Consider the following 7,698-nt stretch of genomic DNA (forward strand, 5'->3'; position numbering starts at 1 on the left):
GGAAAGAGTTCCTTACAAAGAATATAAACACACAAATATGGAATTCATGAAGAGGAAGACCTATATAACATTGACTAAAGCTAGTCGTTGTGTTGACAGGAAGGGTGCCTGATTTCTTCCAGTCCGTTTAACCCTGGGTTCATGAGTCTGTTTGTAATTTGTGGATTTGTTGTTGACACATGTTAACCAAGAATTAGGTTGAGATTATCTGGTGACCTAATTAAGTTTTGATCAAACCATAGGAGGCTGTTTTTATGTGGCATTTCAGTTTTTAATTTGTCTAATAGTCTTCTCCAAAATATGCAGCAGAAAATCGACTGCTGGAGTAAAGATGTGAAAATTAATGTTAGATTTTATTATGGCTGAAATCCCTATAAAACATCCTTTTGGTATTTGATATATTTATTCTTCACTCAGCGTGATTTGCTTTCAGGTTGTTCAGTTTCTGGGTCCAGATAAGATTTTTGTCAAAGGGTTTGTCTGCACACCTGTCCCAAAGTATGATTGCAGTGTCTGTAGATGCACCTGAGTTAGCTTCTTACATAGTGTGTAGGTTTTAAGCTTTGCAGGTTAGTGCTCAAAATCAAACAGAAATAATATCCTTGGCTCAGTAGGAAATACTGACATTTCAGAAAGCTCTGTGTTTGTCTTCCTTCCACTCTTGGCCCAGCTCTTCATATAATAGGCAGCATATTTTGAGAGAGGTTCCTGCCAGATGAGATGCAAATTGGCAGTGCTCACAGGAAAGAGACATCGTGTAGTTTTTACCCAGAACTCATATTGCCTCTGGAGTAGATCAGGAGATCATAGGCCTCTACTACTCTATCCCCTCTCTTTTTCTATAATACTGTTACATGTTGAATGGGTGGGTTAACAAGTATTCTCATTTCTGCTGAGAAGTGGTGGGAAGAGGCATCCTAGATAAGCTTTTGCTGTCTGACAACTGCTATTATAACACATTCTGTTCAGCCTTCCTTGGTGCAAGCTTCTAAGTTGTTTGTTGCACTTTCATGAACATGGTTTTGCCATGACAGTGTTAGTTATTAGCTTGAGTAATTCATTTGTAATCTTACCGCTCACAGGTAGCTAATCTAGGAAGTCAAGTACTAAAATTGATTCAACTTATTTCTGCCCATTGTTATAATACTTTATCTGATTTTTAAAGCACACCAAAATCAGCTAATAGTTTAATTCCTTTAAGCAATGCATAGGAGAGGCATGGCGTAGCCCTTAATAAATTACATTGATGTTGCCACAGAAGATGGTTTAAACCTAGCTAGTGTCATGTGCTATTGATATGTACTGCAGTCTTTTAACATCTGTAAAACCTAACACTCGTTTATTGTGGTTACCTAGTAGTTGTGGTGATAACCTATAAAATAAGGGTTGGAGGTTATGTTTGTTTTCCCTGTCTATTCTCCTAAGTCATTTGTAACTTGATACACCCTCATATCCTGTGCCCTTCAGTTAAACATAGGTTAAATGTGATTACCCTACCATTGGCTCAGTAACTGTGGTGGTGGTGTGATGCTGACAGGGGAAAAAAGAAAAGAAAAATAATTTACTTGCAGATTAGCATAGGTAAAGAGTTAAGATTGTCTAGATTATTACTTTATATTATTTTATGCTTGCTTGGCATTTTCACCATCTGCTGTCTCTGGTATAAAATAGCTTCAGTCTATGAACTAAATAAGCTATGACTTCCACCCTGCTGAGACAAATCTACATCCAGCATCAACAGGCGGTGCATGCATGTTTTGACAAAAATGTATACGCTGCCTTATCCTAGCAACCTAAGAAGAATACAGACATGTACGTTCAAACTGGATCTTCACAGCATCACAGTTTTCTGTGCCTCTAGCCAGTTGCCCTTTGCTCTTCGCTGTCCTCTTTTCTGAGTTTTAAAGTTCATTATTTTAATCATACCTGCATCTTGTCTGCTTCTTTAACTGTGACTCACATCCAACTCAGTCAGACTCTCCTCAACATACGCTGTAGTAGCTGGAGGAAATGGAAATCCTATGAGGACTGTTAACAAAAATCTTTCCCAAAGTGGTGGAATTTATCAAGTACGTTTAGGCCATGGCTATAGTTCTGCTAAATACTAAGCCCACTGTCAACACTCAGCAAATGTGAAATATAAACGTCTGTTGCTTTCTTGCTCTCCCAATGTATTTTCTGTTTATTTGTTGGAAGCACTGGGTCTTGCAAGTGGCATTATACACCCACACGGAGATGTTGCTAAATAGCAAAAGCTGCTAAAAGATAATATATGGTTTTTCTTCCTCACAGAAAGGTTTGAAAAGTGACAGAACTGAATAGCTGTTTCAGCTGCCTTTTAACCTTAACCATGCTTTTTTTTTTTAATAGAACGGCCCATGCCTAAATTTTTAATTTAACTGATTCCACATCTGCTTCTGTGCTTGTGTGTGATCTCTCTGAATTGCTTATTTATAGCAATAGATCAGGACTCCATTCTGTTAAATGGTGTAAAAACACGGAACAAAAACTGCCCAAGTAATCTTGGTTTCTTTGGTTGGTTGGTTTTCTGGTTCTTAAAAAAAAAAAAAAAAAAAAAAGGAAAATCTTTGTATTCAGAAAGTTTTCAATAATAATAATAGTAAAGCAGTCATCCTTTCATCTTGTGGTTCATCTCTGATGGCTGATAAACTCAATTTTTGTTCGGAACATATGGTTACATCCTAGATGGAAGTGTAGTGGATGTTGAAACTTTCACTGTAGGGCTAGAGACAGACATTACACACAAACTGGCTTAAGTGATTTATAAACTGGTTTAAACCTGTAACAGAACAGATGTTCGTGCACGTGAACCAGTTTGAAGATGGCTGAAACCAGTTTGAGAGAAACCTGGTTGAATGTAGTATCAGACTTAACTGATTTGACTCCATCCTGGTTTAAGTCAAGTCAGACACCCTCAGTATCCCAGATGCTTTGCAACTCTGGGAGGGGCTCTGCTCCAGTCCAGCAGAGCTGGCCCCTCCCCTCTGCTCCCTGGCTGCAGCTCTGGCAGAGACTGCAGGCATCTGCCTGGCTTCCTCCTGCTCGCCCCCCCTCCCTGCTAAGCAGAATACCCTCTGCCTTGCACAGACCTTCTCAACATTAGCTAACAGACCACATGCTGGCTACGGTCCGTGCTGTGGGAGATGGGACAGAGGCAGAGTCAACAGGTAGCTGGTAATGTCCCTTTGTTGTTTTCTGAATGGGGTGATAAACACCGAGTTAGGGGTGATAAACACTGTTATCAGTTCTCTGCTGGGCTGCTTAGGAGGGGGGAAACCCCTTCTTAACCAGAGTGTCCTGCCAGGGCCTGGCCATGCCCCCATCAGCTCAGCACTGTAAAAGGGAAGGGAGGGCTGCCCTAGCACCATCTGGCTTCTAATTTGAGCCACTGCCAGCATGTACTTGAATTTCCTCAGTCAGAGCAGGTGTCTGTGCGGTTACAAACCGGTTTAGCGTAGCCATGTTAGACTAGCCTGCAAAGACTGAATTAGTTCAGGCTCAGACTCTTGAAAGTCTGTCCCTAGCCTAGATGCATATGCAGATCATACATATCTACAATTGTTGGCTTTCAAAGTGAGCTGGGCCATCGTGGAACATATTTGTACCATGTGTTGTGTTCATGAGTTTGTGTCCCCCTCCCTCCCTTCCCCCCCTTCTACCTTGAACATGAATATTGCATTGATTCAGAGTTATTTTAAACATTAACATTTATGCTATTATTTAATATTTAATAATATTAATATCTATGTTGTATTGATCCAGGCTTGCGGAACAGTAACAGTGGAAAGTACTGTAAGTACTGTGATTTTAAAAAAATGAAATCAATAGACTCATTGCACCCTAATCTCATGTTTGGGTTTTCTTTCAGAATTGTACAAGAAACATTAGAATTTTATATAGAAAAATCCTTCTACAAGAGAGTTATGAAATCCACTCTAAGTGGGAAAGGTTCTTTTTTTTTTATGTCCATTATCACTCTATCTTTGTCAGAGGTCCACTGATTTGTTATCCTAATGCTTACACGTTATGGCGCTTTCCAAAGGAAGGTTTTTTCCATTGTTTTATAGTTCCATGCTTATCTCTCTGATAACTAATGTATTTGTTTCTGTTCCAAGCACATTCACACCGAATTATATCCTAAGAATATATACTGCCTATGTCTTTTTCTTCTCTGAAAAACCATGCTGTATGTGAAATATGCAACGTATCACAAATGCTATGGCTTGCTAAGAAACACTTTGTTAGCTTTTAACATTGGTTTGTGCTAATATGAAACATTGAGTTGTATGAGACCATACATGTCTCTTCTGAAAGCAAATAGCTGATTACAATTAGCACAAGATTTACTAAGATTTAGTTTAGGCATCCTTTCATTTTGTAAAGTGGCCTGATTTACCAGATCATAAGGGTAGTAATATTTTACTTCACCTGATAAAGGTTAAATCAAAGGTGGGGAAAAATATGGCCTGTGGGCTGGATCTGGGTCACTTGGCTTTGCCTAGTCCAGGTGCAGGGGGCAGCCCGGACCATGGCATGCATGGCTGGTGCCATTGCCCCAGCCATGGGGTGGGGGTGGTGTGCCAGCCAGACTCAGCTTTCCAGCAGCTCCCATGATGTCATCTCACTGTATTCAGCTGCCACTGCTAGCATCACCACCGTCGCTGGACCTGGCCCCACTGCCTGGCTTTGGCCCATCCACCTCACACCCATTGCTGGGGGCACCAAGCAGAGCGAACAGGCAAGTGGTGTTTCCACAGAGGTTGTCCCGGGACCCCTGTGGACAGGGTGTGCTTGGCTGGGTAGATGGGGTAGGGTCCATGGGTGGGTGGAGAGTGGTGTCTGGGAACAGGATGGGCAGGGGCTGGGATCACGGGGTGGTGACTGTGGGGCCAGGGCCCAGGGCAGTGTCGCAATCCAGTCCCCACATACTCTTGCAACAAGTACTGATTCCATGGGCAAGAAAGTGCAGGGAATGGATTGTGGCTCTGCTGTGGGCCCCATGCTATCACCACCCTCTAATTCCAGCTCTGCCCACTGATTTCATTCCCAGGTGCTGCTCCCCACCTGCCTGTGGCCCTGTCCCATCCACCTGGCTGACCACACCTTGCCCACGGGGGTCCTGGGCTGGTCTCCATGGAAACCTTGCCCACCTGCTTGGGTGCAGTGTGGACAGACCCAGGCATGAACAACACACGCCCCCGGTGGCTGGGGGGACACAGCTGCACTGGCAACAGTGGGACCGCAGCGGCAGGGAGCTCCTACAGATGCCGCTGGCACTGTCAGCTGCGGGAGGGGGGGTGAGCACTGACTGGTGATCAGCAACTACCTGCAGCTGGCAGTGGCCAGCAGGGATTGCTGACTGCCTGCAGATGCCCCTGGCAGTGGCTGCCTGCAGGCGCTGCCGACAGTGTTGGTGGTGCCTTTTTGCAGGGGGTGCATCGCCATGCTCGGGATGCATGTGCACCCGCATGCACCCCCTGTCCGTCGTCCCTGGGCACAAGGCTGGCTAGGATCAATTGCCCCCCTGCCCACTGTGCTAAGTCACCATGTTCCCCCCACCTCCCCACATCCCACAGCAGCTCACAAAATCTCCATAAGTGATCCTCCAGCCCAAATAATTGCCCACCCCTGGGTAGAGTTTTGTGTTCATGTAATTTTAACTGCTGCATTTCAGCATAGCTGTCTGGAACCTGCCATTTTTTTTGCTTGACAGCCTAAGAGGAAATTGAGTTTCAGATGGCTGTCTAGAGGAAATCATAGGATGCATGCTATTAAAAAGCTCCCCAAAGGAGAGGCACTTTAAGGCCCAATGCTGCCAGCCTTCCCTGCATGGAACTCATTTCCTCCCATTGACTTCCCAGCAGTAATAAATATTGCTGTCCCTCAATTTCATAGTGATTTATGATCTCTCCACTTAGTCCAGCCAATTCCTAAGGGTTGATGCAGACCAGTAATTAAGATACAGATAAATCCCACCTTGATTGAGCCAGAACTTTACATTTCAACATCTTACATTACAAAAGAAACAATGAATTAAATTCAGAAAAAAATGCAAGTGCTGAGAAGCAGCTGAAAGCTTTGGGGGATCTCATTTCCTCCATTGAATTTTGTGGTAAACTCCAGCTAACTTTATGCATCCTACAGACCTGACCAGGTGCGATGTTTGGGGCGTGGGCAGGGGAATCCAATTTTTGTCCAAGGAGTTTAGAGTATTTACCCCATATATAGGAAACTAGAATCCTAGGCTGCCCTCACCTGTAGGGCATTTGAGCCTAGACTTCCAGTTTCCAGGAAAATGCCCTAACTGCCAGCTTGGTGAAGACACTGTACACCTGTAGACTATAAACCTCTCCTGCCTGCTTAGCAGCCCAGCCTGACCAACTGCAACTAGAGGGCAAGCAAGAGTGAGCCTGGCTCTATATAACCTGTTTTATGGCCTCCCCTTGGAAGTACAGTAAACTGGACTGTGTTAAGTATGGTTTAAAAACGGGGACTATGGATTATTTTCCCATTACATGGACTAGCTTTTGTAACTCCTCTGTTCCTGTGGGTTTACTACTGGTTTGTTTTTTCTCTCCTAGTGCTACCCCTCTCCTCCTATTCTCTCTGTTCTTGCCCCCCCCCCTTTTTGTTTTCTAATTTCTCTCTCCTTCTACTCTTGTTTTCTACATGTCCTTTCACAGCATCTGATGAAGTGAACTTGGGTTCATGAAAACTTAGGCTCCCTATATGCATCTTATTTAGTTAGTTTATAAAGCTGCAGATCTATGTTGCTTTTTAACCTTATGTAAAATGCATAATCTACTTGAAAAAGGAAACAAAAACATCCCCCAAAAGTGCTCTAAGAGGCTGTCTTGCTTCCTCCCAACGCTGTGTAGGCATTTTGTTAGGTGGTCACTGTTTAAAAATAAGAATAACGCTGGCAGGATTAGAACCTAGGACACTTCCTCCCCTCTCTGCCCTTGCAACTCCCACCCCCCGCCCTTGTGGCAGTGTCTATGTAGAGGCTGTGAAAACAAGCTTCCTTCTTGCTTGTTCTCCATGGGTGCCTATACACATGCTCCAACATGTTCTAGTTAAAATACTCTAGCATCTCCATAATGTCGCAGGTATAAGCCTCTGCAGGTTTAAAAATGACTGCTGGGGCACTTTAACTAAACCTTGTTGAATGAGCTTTAGTGAAAGCGTCCTGAGGCCATTTTTAAATGCACAGGGCCTTAATACACATGACACAGCTATGTTTTAATTAGAGCAGTTCTCTGGGAACTGCTCTAATTAAAACACTTCCCACTCCCACCCCTGAGTATATGTTTAGGTACTCCATGTGACCAGAGATGAAGATTAAGGTCACAAGCGCCCACTGCTTTTTTGGATATATAATTTATGGCAACTATAACCTGACTCTTTTCCAAACTATTTAACATTCTAGCTGCATTTTATGTGCAAGTGCACCTGCCTTGGAGTTCAGTTGCAACTGTGAGTGCTCAGCAAGTGTAAAAATCAGCCTCTATTGTCTCAACGAAGATCCCCAGAAAATGAGGAATGCACAAGTAGTGAGACCTGTGAAAAGTTTGATTTAAGTGACTTGCCCAGCAAGTCAGAAGCAGACAGAAAATCTAGTTCTCCAAAGTCACCTTCAGCTGTCTAGACCATGAGGCCATCCTTTTTCTTCCTGAA

Source organism: Alligator sinensis, unplaced genomic scaffold (genome assembly GCF_000455745.1).
Source record: "Alligator sinensis unplaced genomic scaffold, ASM45574v1 scaffold548_1, whole genome shotgun sequence".
Classification (NCBI taxonomy): domain Eukaryota; kingdom Metazoa; phylum Chordata; order Crocodylia; family Alligatoridae; genus Alligator; species Alligator sinensis.